This window comes from Phyllobates terribilis, unplaced genomic scaffold (assembly GCF_046119375.1).
Source record: "Phyllobates terribilis strain yellow unplaced genomic scaffold, ASM4611937v1 Scaffold_9__5_contigs__length_417890890, whole genome shotgun sequence".
In the NCBI taxonomy this organism is placed as follows: Eukaryota; Metazoa; Chordata; class Amphibia; order Anura; family Dendrobatidae; genus Phyllobates; species Phyllobates terribilis.
The window spans coordinates 112,981,211-112,994,761 of NW_027362769.1; the positions used below are offsets into that span (position 1 = coordinate 112,981,211).

Consider the following 13,551-nt stretch of genomic DNA (forward strand, 5'->3'; position numbering starts at 1 on the left):
TAACTTCTGTTTGATTAGTTGTTTTATTCCTGAGCCAAACACAACCAATGCCAAACTTGTGCATCGGTCTGGATCAGAAAACACAGCCTGTAGCGTTTTCTGATCTGGCTCTAAAACCAATCCAGTGAAACAACTGATGAAAGGAAACGATCCCATAAAAATTTGTAGGATCAGTTATGTTATCAGTTTTCCTCTGGAGTTTCTGTACCGCACCAAGGGAGAAAACTGCCAGACAGACTAAAAGATGGAAATGAGCACTGAGCATTAAGTCCAATTGAAAAAAAAACCTTATTCTGGGAGCCACTTTAATAATGTATTATGTTATTTTTGGGAAAAATCTCGTCAACCCATATGAAGCTGGTAATATAAACAATGTGTGATAGTTGGGGGCCCTTTATAAATTTTATATTGGGGACCAAAAACTTCAGTTTCTGTTTCTACAAACAAATCTATATAATTACAGCTTGAGTTTAGGGTAAAGCTGTAAGTGTCCTGTGACATTTTCTCAAAGTCAATTTATACAAGTAGCATCCAATTTGCTTTTGACATTGTTTACCTGTAAATTATTTCTTTCATGGTTGTGGCATTATCCTCAGTTTACCGATACATGAAGCGGATCTTGGACAGTCTCCAGAGTTAGAAATAGTTGAAATAAGATCAGTTCATACCGTTATGTTGTATCCTGTGGGGTGAAAAATAAATCAATTTATAAAATTGGGGAAATTGCAGCTTTCATTTATGAGACATTTTATGATTTTCTGGTGTCCAAAGCTAATGATTATTATTACTCTACCTGAGTTCCCTATGCTTCAGCTTCACCTGAGACTGTAACAGATGAACAGAGCTTATTGCCTGATTTGTGCAATGAAAAGAGATTTATTCTGTAATGAAGGGAAATGGCATGAATGCTGTTTGTTTATTCTTTTTATTTGAACCCTTTACTGGATAGTATAGGTAAATAAATGGATTTTTCAGAAAAGTAGATAGTTTACTCCACTAATAAAGAGCAAAGACATTAAGATTTAATGTAGTTAGTTTTACAACAATCTAATATTTATTCAATCTGCAAATTAGGAATGACACATAGCATTTTGTTGTGGATTTTTTATGCATTTTTTTACCACTTTAGCAGCTTTTTTTTTCAAAGATGTTACTTGAAAGTCTATATTACATTATTTATTTATTTATTTCACTCACTTATAAAGCGCCATTAATTCAACAGCGCTTTACAGACATTATCATCACTACCCCCATTGGGGCTCACAATCTAAATTCCCTATCAGTATGTCTTTGGAGTGTGGGAGGAAACCGGAGAACCCGGAGGAAATCCACGTAAACAAGCGGAGAACATGCAAACTCCTTGCAGATGTTGTCAAATGTATATATACACAGCATTTTTGTTTTGTGGCATTTTTTTTAAACACAGCATGTGTGGCGCCCCGAGGGTTCGGTTGCCACAGGGGTATTGCACCTCAACCAGAGGTGTGATATTCCACTCCCAGGTAAGGATGGAGTGTGAACCAGGGCTCAGTTAGCTGCATACACACACTCACCCCATTTCCGGGGGACAGCTCGACTGTGCTCCCATTTATGCAGGCACAACTGACCATGTCCCTGGCTGGAGTGGGGAGGGGGGAAAGAACCCAGTGATGTAGGAGCAGTAGGGGACGGTTTCTGGAGCATAGGAAAGAGCTCATTGGGTGCAGGTCACCTGAGCTCAGACACAGAGAGGTAGATAAAAGGTGGGAGCCATCTTAAGTCAGAAGAGAGTGGAGAGTGGGAGAGTTCAGTTCTCAGAAGTAGTTCAGCCAGAGCTGACAGGGAGCTGTGGCTCAGCCTGAGCTTAGCTCCACGAGGCAGGCCTGGAGAGTAGGCCGGGGCCAGAGAGGAGAAGAGGAGAAGGAGAAGGAAGGAAAGAGGAGAGACAAAGGAGTAGAAAGGCTCCAGAAACAAGAAGGCAGAAGGGACCCTAAGAGAGCAGAACGGACAGCAACCGTTGCAAGCCCGTGTTATATCGGGTGAAGGGTCAGGCCGTGGAAGGGTACCGGATTCCCAAGTTGGTGGAGGTAAATCATCCCTCAGCCAAGAACTGCAGGTCGTGATCATTTATTGGTGCGACCCCTTGCTACACCCGCTAGGAAGGCACCACATAGGGTCAGGGAAACTGGCGCCAAGTTTTACCAGAGAAGGCCCGAGGCAGCCGGACAGAAGCGTGGTCACTGGTGGGGCACGAGAGGCCAGAGAAAGGATAGAAGGGGGTCCTGTGCCACACTCTTGAGTTGCCTGGGGGTTGACTGAGCCCCTCATCTGGTGGATGCAGCACGGCTTGGGCAGTCATTGCTGACAGAGGTGACTTGGATATCAACTGTGAGTAAAAGGCCTGAACTGCACCATTGGACTCTGTGTGATTTATGCTGCGCCTGCACCATCACCCCCAGCATCCACCTACATTGCCCTTATGCTACACTATTCCCATGGGGAGTTATCCTATCCCTGTGCTGCACACCAACACCAGCCTCAGCGGTCTGCCTTGCAGCGGCGGTCATTCCTGACCCAATCCACGGATGGCGTAGTCGGACATTCAAAACACTGATAAATAGACTGCCACAGCATTTGGTCTGACCACCCTGAGCCACGGGATTGGGTTGCCACTACTACCCCCAGCATCGCACAGAAGCCCGGTCCCGGGTGCCCCACGGCCCAGGGGGCGAGTCAGCTTTTGGCGTAGTCGGCAGGATAGTGACCAACCCGCCACAAACGGGTATTGCGTGCCTGAAAAGAGACTGTTTCACTGTATTGAAAATGGCGCCCGCCCCAGAAGAACGGACGCCATAATGTGCACGCCAAAAGACAACAGGAAGCCACCTCCCATTGTGGGCCAGGTCCCAGAATGGCGCCAAAGAAGGAGCCCACCCCCAACAGCCATGAGTGCGGCTGTAGAGATGTCCATCAACGTGGGGGGGCTGCCCCTGAGAGTGATTGTCAGCAGGTTGCCCCGGGACCACCCCCAACAGGGGCGGAAAGAGAAGAAAACCGCGGGGCAGGGTGTGGTTTGGATCAGTCTCGCCAGATCACACCCGGAGATGGAGAGGAGCGTCAACTCCAGCACCCTGGCAAGCAGCCTGCTGCAGGCCGAGGCGTCCCCGTACAGCCTCACGGAGCTGATGGCCCAGCTCCCCGCAGAAGACCGTGAGTTCCTGCGGACAGCGCTGGAGGAGCTGGACAGGAGGATGGTCCGAGCGCAGAGGGAAGTCATCGACGGATGGAGGGAGGAGATGGCCCGGCGGGTCGCGACCCAGCAGCAAGAGACGCTGCCAGCACCCGGCAGTGCGCCTGCCCCCGAAGACAGAGAGAGAAGACCGGAGGCCGAGAACAGCGCTGCCGCGGAGGCAGGTAAGGTGGACGCCCCTGCCCAGGGTCCTGACGCCGTAGCCTTACCCCTGGATCCCACCGCGGAGCCAGAAGTCCCGGGAGCCGCTGCAGCTTCCACGCTCCCGCCGCAAACACCTGGGCCGCAAGCCGCGAAGACCGCCGCTGAACCACGCCCCCTGTCTTGCCCCCTGACCCTGGGTGCAGTAGGAAGCGGCCCACTCCAGGCCCGGTCGCAAGGCCTGGTGCCCTCAAGCGCCTGTCGCCCGTTGGCGCCCCCGGTCTCGAAACCACCACCCCTGGGCGCGGACCTGTATGCCCAACTGACCGGTCCGGATGGAGAGCCAGTCCCCGTACCAGAGGGGTGGGTCCACCCTTGTCTTCGGGTGGGCCTGTCCGCAGAGGACGGAGCCTTGCCTCGTCTGCTCCTGCCTGCTCCACAGCCCGTTGATGTCCTCCAGCTCCCGCTCGAAGAGGTCCAGTACGAGTGGGACCAGGCCGGTGAGGACCTCATGGGGTTCTCGCAGGAGACGCGAGCGGCCGCAGCCCACAGGCAGGAGTTCTGTCACTGACAGGTGGCGCAGTTGGAGAAGGAGAGACGGGTGCGGCGCCAGAGGTATGAGCAGCTGCAGGCCCGGAGCGCGGAACAGAAAATGCGCGCCAGACGAGACCCTCAAACCGCACGCAGTCCCAGAATCATAGAGACTGTGGTGAAATTCCACCAAGAAGAGGGGTGGGGTTTCATCAAGGACCCGACGACGGACACGGATGTGTTTGTCACCCGGAGGGACGTAGAGAGTCACCTGCCAGAAGGACACCCGAAGCGGGATTTATTCCCGGGAGATCGAGTGTTCTACACCAGACACAGAGGTCTGCGGTGGTGGTACGCCCTTAACATCCAGAGGGTGGAGGAGCAGTACCAGGAGTATTGTTGCCCAGAGGACCCGGACGGGTCTGAAGAATATGGCGAGGAGGAAGAAGGTGCGCAGGGAGGACACCGCTACTAAGGAGTGGCAGCGTACCAATGTACATAGTTGCCCGTCAGGGTGAAGGAACTGTTGCAGAGAGTTGCCCGGTATCGGGTCAGTTAAAACCGGCTGAGGACTGGGAGCAGCCAACTTATTGAACTATCCGCCGAGGACTGGGAGCGGTCAATCTTGTACATAATTGCACTTCTTAAAGTGCCCACTACTGGTTTTATAAGAGACCACAACAACAACTGACCTCAGAACAAAAACCCGTTAGAGGTGGCTGAAGACGAGGTCCAGCAGCTGGATCAGCTACACCCTGCAGCCACCCCAGGGCCTTCGTTGAGGGTCTATGAACGGGTCCCTCGTGTTTGTGTTTATGTGTTTGCACTTAATAGAAAGATGGACACCTGGTCGCAAAGCGCACTGTGACCAGTTAACCAAAGTTTTACATGAAGAATGTTTACAAGAAAAATGTTTTATATGTGACAGATGTGGTTATAAAAGTGAAAAGAGTTTTATAGTGTTTTATATATGTGAAGAAAGTCTTATAATAACTGCTGAAAGAGAAAATGTGCCAGTAATGTTAAAAGAGAAGAATTGCCTCCCATAAAGGGATGAGTTATAATGGTTTATAATCTTATATGTGAATGCATTCTAAAAAAAACTCCATGTTTCTGAATGGTCTTTTGCTTTGTTCCAGCCCGAGGACGTGCTGTGGTTTACCAGGGGGGGATGTGACGCCCCAAGGGTTCGGTTGCCACAGGGGTATTGCACCTCAACCAGAGGTGTGATATTCCACTCCCAGGTAAGGATGGAGTGTGGACCAGGGCTCAGTTAGTTGCATACACACACTCACCCCATTTCCGGGGGACAGCTCGACTGTGCTCCCATTTATGCAGGCACAACTGACCATGTCCCTGGCTGGAGTGGGGAGGGGGGAGAGAACCCAGTGATGTAGGAGCAGTAGGGGACGGTTTCTGGAGCATAGGAAGGAGCTCATTGGGTGCAGGTCACCTGAGCTCAGACACAGAGAGGTAGATAAAAGGTGGGAGCCATCTTAAGTCAGAAGAGAGTGGAGAGTGGGAGAGTTCAGTTCTCAGAAGAAGTTCAGCCAGAGCTGACAGGGAGCTGTGGCTCAGCCTGAGCTCAGCTCCACGAGGCAGGCCTGGAGAGAAGGCCGGGGCCAGAGAGGAGAAGAGGAGAAGGAGAAGGAAGGAAAGAGGAGAGACAGAGGAGTAGAAAGGCTCCAGAAACAAGAAGGCAGAAGGGACCCAAAGAAAGCAGAATGGACAGCAACCGTTGCAAGCCCGCGTTATATCGGGTGAAGGGTCAGGCCGTGGAAGGGTACCGGATTCCCAAGTTGGTGGAGGTAAATCATCCCTCAGCCAAGAACCGCAGGTCGTGATCATTTATTGGTGCGACCCCTTGCTACACCCACTAGGAAGGCACCACATAGGGTCAGGGAAACTGGCGCCAAGTTTTACCAGAGAAGGCCCGAGGCAGCCGGACAGAAGCGTGGTCACTGGTGGGGCACGAGAGGCCAGAGAAAGGATAGAAGGGGGTCCTGTGCCACACTCTTGAGTTGCCTGGGGGTTGACTGAGCCCCTCATCTGGTGGATGCAGCACGGCTTGGGCAGTCATTGCTGACAGAGGTGACTTGGATATCAACTGTGAGTAAAAGGCCTGAACTGCACCATTGGACTCTGTGTGATTTATGCTGCGCCTGCACCATCACCCCCAGCAGGGCCGGCTCCAGGTTTTTCTGGGCCCCGGGCGAAAGAGTCTCAGTGGGCCCTTTTAACACATACACGATTCATGATGCACAGATACGGCGAAGAAATATATATATATAGTACACAGGGCCCAGCCTGCCACCTCATCCTTCACATATGCAGACATGCGCACGCACACACGGTACGCAGACACGGTACGCAGACACACGCGCACACACGGTACGCAGACACACGGTACGCAGACATGCACACACGGTACACAGATATGTACACATACAGACAAACACATATTTTTACACAAATTCTTAAAGACATATATAAAACAGACAAATATATATACACAGTCATACACACTGACATTCACATACATGCACTCACACAGACCCATTACAAGTATTTTTAATATGGGGATTGGGGAAGCCTCACTCACCTGTCCCCGGTCCAGTGTCCTGTCCAGCAGCTCCTCAGGTATGGGGCAGTGCAGGGCCCCCGGCGTGTCACAGACTTCATGGCCCTGGACCATCAGAGGGGCCCACTTGCAGTCGGGTCCGGGCCGCTCCCCCCCCATCTGTGCAGGACCTCCGCTCCGACGGTGTTTGATGGCACTCCCCCAGACATGGCTGCGCGCTGTGCGACTGTGTCTGCTAGTAATGACGCGGCAGGGGCGACACACAAGCAAAATTAAAGGTGCAGTGCCGTCGACCCTGCCATGTCATTACTAGCAGACACAGCCTGACAGCGCGCGGCCATTTCTGGGACTGGGGGAGTGCCGGCAATCAAGCAGCGCCTGCGTCACTGAACAGGTGCCGAAGATGCGGCCATGGCCCCGACAGTGAGTGGGCGGGTGGGTGTGTGGGCCCGGCCCCGACAGTGAGTGGGCGGGTGGGTGTGTGGGCCCGGCCCCGACAGTGAGTGGGCGGGTGGGTGTGTGGGCCCGGCCCCGACAGTGAGTGGGCGGGTGGGTGTGTGGGCCCGGCCCCGACAGTGAGTGGGCGGGCGGGTGTGTGAGCCCGGCCCCGACAGTGAGTGGGCGGGCGGGTGTGTGGGCCCGGCCCCGACAGTGAGTGGGCGGCTGGGCCCCTCTGATTTTCCAGGGCCCCGGCACTTGCCCGGGTACGCCGGGTGCTGACGCCGGCCCTGACCCCCAGCATCCACCTACATTGCCCTTATGCTACACTATTCCCGTGGGGAGTTATCCTATCCCTGTGCTGCACACCAACACCAGCCTCAGCGGTCTGCCTTGCAGCGGCGGTCATCCCTGACCCAATCCACGGGTGGCGTAGTCGGACATTCAAAACACTGATAAATAGACTGCCACAGCATTTGGTCTGACGACCCTGAGCCACGGGATCGGGTTGCCACTACTACCCCCAGCATCGCACAGAAGCCCGGTCCCGGGTGCCCCACGGCCCAGGGGGCGAGTCACATGCTCTGGCTATTTTTTTTTTCTAGTGTTCTCTATAGGACACAATAAAGCACCACATTTAAAAAAGAAATAAATAATAAAAACAACAATTTAAATATCACAAAAAAAAAAAAAATGACTGCAAAAGTACATGCAAAAAATGGCATTTAAAGCATGGCTTTTTTTTACATGCATTTGAAAATACAGAACAAAATATTGTGAGAAGGAACCATGTTACATGCAAATATGTGGTGCTGGAATGGGAACGTTTGCAAAAACTGCACTTTGCATTGACCAACTGAGGTTAAACTAAAGCAAGCACAGCAATAAAGCCACGTTCACACATTCAGTATATGGTCAGTATTTTACATCAGTAATTGTAAGACAAATACAGAAGTGGTGACGTGTTTCTATTATACTTTTCCTCTGATTGTTCCACTCCTGATTCTGGCTTACAAATACTGAAGTAAAATACTGACCAAATACTGAACGTGTGACCGTGGCCTCAAGTTATGACATTTGTTGTGACATCTGTGAAGTGACCAAAGTCTGGAGTACTTTCTGGATTTATCACAAATTGACGTGGTATTCAATGATTGTGGTCAGATGGTTTTGTGGATAAAACTGTTGAATATCTGCAAAACAAAACTGTCAAAACTGTCGTTGGTAGCTTTTTGGCCACCTGACAGCCGCTGCATGTAGCTGTACAGTAATGTGCAATCAACAGAAATAATCAATCAATTATTTAAGCAGGTGCAGTAAATATTCCATTGGTTGGAACAGATTGTCATATGTACCATTGTGCCAATTATGGCTCCGTAGGATTGTCATAATGATATGACCATCTATAGACCTATAATAGCCTTGTATAGGGGAAAAGCGAAATCCCCAGCTGTACACAACGATAATTCTACACTGTTTTAAATGTATGGGTCCTATTGTGTTAAAGGCATATGAAAGCTTTTTTTCTATCTGATTCCCTATGAAAGTAACAGAAAAAAAAATACAGATGCACCATTCAGCACACATGGAGTACCCAGAGGGACTCTCAGTGCCTCCATACTGGCTTTGTCGCTATGCACACTGCTCTGCTATGTTCGAGAGATTTCATTACAGCTACATTTATACTTATTTTATCAAAGCAATGAACAAGTTTAACAATTCTCATCTGCTGTAAATGTGAATTATCAAAAAAACAAAGCAAATAAATACTGAGGTGGAAATGTATCACCCAAGCTAAAGAAAACCAAATGCATCCCACTATATTAATTACTTATTGTTTTCAATTTCTTATCAAATCATTGCAGTACAAATATGGCAGTCAGAACAATCTTGTGTCAATGCAAAATTTCAAACATGACCAATAAATTAACAGTTCATCAGATTTTCAGCTGTCTGAAATGATCGGTTTCCCATACATATTAAATGGGAAACCGTTGGGGAAATCTGACATGGAGAAGGACCTGGGCGTCTTGGTTAACAGCAAATTAAATTGGAGTGCCCAGTGTCAGGCAGCAGCTGCGAAAGCAAATAGAGTCATGGCATGCATCAGAAGAGGAATAGGGGCATATGATGAGAACATTGTTCTTCCTCTGTATAAAGCGCTGGTAAGGCCGCACTTAGAATATTGTGCACAGTTCTGGGCTCCGGTGCTCAGGAAAGACATATTGGAGCTAGAGAGGGTACAAAGGAGGGCGACTAAGGTAATAAAGGGAATGGAGGGACTAGAATACCCAGAGAGGTTGTCAAAATTAGGCCTATTTACGTTGGAAAAGAGAAGGCTTAGGGGAGACCTCATAAACATGTATAAATACATCAGGGGGCAGTACAGAGATCTCTCCCATGACCTGTTTATACCAAGGATGGTGACAAAGACAAGGGGGCACACTATGCGTCTGGAGGAAAGGAGGTTCCTGCACCAGCATAGAAGGGGATTCTTTACGGTCAGAGCCGTGAGACTCTGGAACTCTCTGGGAGAGGAAGTGGTGATGTCCAACTCACTTAATGAGTTCAAGAGAAGCCTGGACGCCTTTCTTGAGAACAATAAAATTACATCTTATGCTTAGTGATAGTTAATTAATCCAGGGATTTAATCTGACTGCCAGATTGGTGTCGGGAAGTGAATTTTTCCTCAATGATGTAAATTGGCCTATACCGTATGGTTTTTTTTTGCCTTCCCCTGGATCAACGCTGCGGAATACCTGCAGTGCACAAGAAATAGGCTGACTGGATGGACGCTTGTCTTTTTTCGGCCTTATAAACTATGTAACTATGTAACAGTGAATACACATCCTGATTAGCACTGCATAATCTGTCGGAATAGCCGGAAGTAATGGCCGTTTCGTTCCTTTGGAACCCATACTAATAGTGCTGTTTTAAACCAGTAAGAGAAAGGCTGGAGGGACCAGAACCAACTACAAACTTCTACATTACACTGTATGTTAATAACATTTCTAGGCGTTGTTCACGCTGAAATTACAAGTCTGCAGTCACTCTATGTGACTGCACACTGTCGAATCATGACAGTGTGTGATGCGCACACTATCTCGATTCCCCTGTATACTCTGTGCAGATAGGCAGTCATATGACTGCATTGATGTGATTTGCACACTCTCAGTCACATGCTGACTAGACTCCCCCCTGCTCCTCTCAATTTTCTTCTATTAAGAGAAGCTGGATAAGACTAGTTGGCAGGTGACAACAAATATGCAAATCACATACAGTATATGCAGTTATGTGACCGCCCTCCCGGAAGTACAATACAAGGGAATCGTGCAGTCTGCATTCACAGGGAGTGACTGAAGACTTTTCAGTTCAGCCTGTAACGTCAGTGCTTAGCATCAATCAAGTTGGTGCGCAGTGAGCCACAGTGGCATGGCACTTGTGTTGTACCACATAAATGGGAAATATGTAACAGACCCTAACAAATCCAAATGGAGCATTTATTTTTTTACAGGACAGAATGCTGCAGCAGTATTCTATCCCGAGGCATCCAGTAAAATAAACATAAACTGTGTGGTATGGGGTTTTTTTTTACAATTGGAGCATATGGGCTATGGGCAATGGAGGCACCGATAGTGGGTGTACACCAGAGGTATATGTTTGAAAAATTTCCCAACGGCAACAGACACTGCAAAACTACAGGTCAGGTGCATCTAACTAAATCAGAATTTCATCAAAAAGTTAATTTATTTCAGTTCTTCAATACAAAAAGTGAAACTCCTATATTCTATAGAGTCATTACAAACAGAGTGATCTATTTCAAGTGTTTATTTCTGTTAATGTTGATGATTATGGCTTACAGCCAATGAAAACACAAAAGTCATTATCTCCGTAAATTAGAATACTTTATAACAACAGCTTGAAAAATGTTTTTAAAATCCGAAATGTTGGCCTACTGAAATGTATGTTCAGTAAATGCCCTCAATACTTGGTCGGGGCTCCTTTTGCATCAATTACTGCATCAATGCGGCAATGTGGCATGGAGGCGATCAGCCTGTGGCACTGCTGAGGTGTTATGGAAGCCCAGGTTGCTTTGATAGCAGCCTTCAGCTCGTCTGCATTGTTGGGTCTGGTGTATCTCATCTTCCTCTTGACAATACCCCATAGATTCTGTAAGGGGTTAAGGTCAGGCGAGTTTGCTGCCAATCAAGCACAGTGATACTGTTGTTTGTAAACCAGGTATTGGTACTTTTGGCAGTGTGGACAGGTGCCAAGTCCTGCTGGAGAATGAAATTTCCATCTCCAAAAAGCTTGTCGGCAGAGGGAAGCATGAAGTGCTCTAAAATTTCCTGGTAGACGGCTGCGCTGACTTTGGTCTTGATAAAACACAGTGGACCTCCACCAGCAGATGACATGGCTCCCCAAACCATCACTGATTGTGGAAACTACACACTAGACCTCAAGCAGCTTGGATTGTGGCCTCTCCGCTCTTCCTCCAGACTCCAGGACCTTGATTTCCAAATGAAATGCAAAATTTACTTTCATCTGAAAACAACACCTTGGACCACTGAGCAACAGTCCAGGTCTTTTGCTCCTTGGCCCAGGTAAGACGCTTCTGGCGTTGTCTATTGGTCATGAGTGGCTTGACACAAGGAATGCGACACTTGTAGCCCATGTCCTGGATACTTCTGTGTGTGATGACTCTGGAAGCAATGACTCCAGCAGCAGTCCACTCCTTGTGAATCTCCCCAAATTTTTGAATGGCCTTTTCTTGATCGTTTCAAGGCTGCTGTTATCCCGGTTGCTTGTGCACCTTTTTCTACCACATTTTTTCCTTCCACTCAACTTTCCATTAATATGCTTGGATACAGCACTCTGTGAACATCCAGCTTCTTTAGCAATGACCTTTTGTGGCTTACCCTCCTTGAGGAGTGTGTCAATGACTGCCTTCTGGACATCTGTCAAGTCAGCAGTCTTCCCCATGATTGTGGAGCCTACTGAAACAGACTAAGGGACCTTTTTAAACACTTAGGAAGCATTTGCAGGTGTTTTTTGTTAATTATTCTAATTTACTGAGATAATGACCTTTGTGTTTTTATTGGCTGCAAGCCATAATCATCAACAATAACAGAAATAAACACTTGAAATAGATCACTCTGTAATGATTCTATATAATATATGAGTTTCACTTTTTGGATTGAAGAACTGAAATAAATTAACTTTTTGATGATATTCTAATTTTGTGAGAAGCACCTGTATATGATGCATTTCGTGTGTGATGTATATAGTGCATATGATGCATGTATAGTGCTGTGTGATGTATGTAGTGTATATGATGCATGTATAGTGTTGTGTGTGATGTATATAGTGTATATGATGCATGTATTGTGATTGTGTGTGATGTATGTAGTGCATATGATGCATATATTGTGATTGTGTGCGATGTATGTAGTGTAAATGATGCATGTATTGTGATTGTGTGCAATGTATATAGTGCATATGATGCATGTATAGTGCTGTGTGATGTATATAGTGTATATGATGCATGTATAGTGTTGTGTGTGATGTATATAGTGTATATGATGCATGTATTGTGATTGTGTGTGATGTATGTAGTGCATATGATGCATGTATAGTGCTGTGTGATGTATATAGTGTATATGATGCATGTATAGTGTTGTGTGTGATGTATATAGTGTATATGATGCATGTATTGTGATTGTATGTGATGTATGTAGTGCATATGATGCATGTATAGTGCTGTGTGATGTATATAGTGTATATGATGCATGTATAGTGTTGTGTGTGATGTATATAGTGTATATGATGCATGTATTGTGATTGTGTGCGATGTATATAGTGCATATGATGCATGTATAGTGCTGTGTGATGTATATAGTGTATATGATGCATGTATAGTGCTGTGTGATGTATATAGTGTATATGATGCATGTATTGTGATTGTGTGCAATGTATATAGTGCATATGATGCATGTATAGTGCTGTGTGATGTATATAGTGTATATGATGCATGTATAGTGTTGTGTGTGACGTATATAGTGTATATGATGCATGTATTGTGATTGTGTGCGATGTATATTGTGCATATGATGCATGTATAGTGCTGTATGATGTATATAGTGTATATGATGCATGTATAGTGTTGTGTGTGATGTATATAGTGTATATGATGCATGTATTGTGATTGTGTGTGATGTATGTAGTGCATATGATGCATGTATTGTGATTGTGTGCGATGTATATAGTGCATATGATGCATGTATAGTGCTGTGTGATGTACATAGTGTATATGATGCATGTATAGTGTTGTGTGTGATGTATATAGTGTATATGATGCATGTATTGTGATTGTGTGTGATGTATGTAGTGCATATGATGCATGTATAGTGTTGTGTGTGATGTATATAGTGTATATGATGCATGTATTGTGATTGTGTGCGATGTATATAGTGCATATGATGCATGTATAGTGCTGTGTGTGATGTATATAGTGTATATGATGCATGTATAGTGTTGTGTGTGATGTATATAGTGTATATGATGCATGTATAGTGTTGTGTGTGATGTATATAGTGTATATGATGCATGTATTGTGATTTGTGTGTGATGT

General features: G+C 46.9%; 1 long non-coding RNA gene across 2 annotated transcripts in view; it reads right to left on the bottom strand.

Moving 5' to 3' along the window:
* Window positions 1-13,551, bottom strand: part of LOC141160869 (uncharacterized) — a 31,878-nt gene that overhangs the window by 10,878 nt on the left and 7,449 nt on the right. For both annotated transcript variants that reach the window (XR_012250553.1, XR_012250552.1), the window contains exon 2: window positions 557-682. This is a non-coding gene — a long non-coding RNA (uncharacterized lncRNA). The remainder of the gene's footprint in view (window positions 1-556; window positions 683-13,551) is intronic.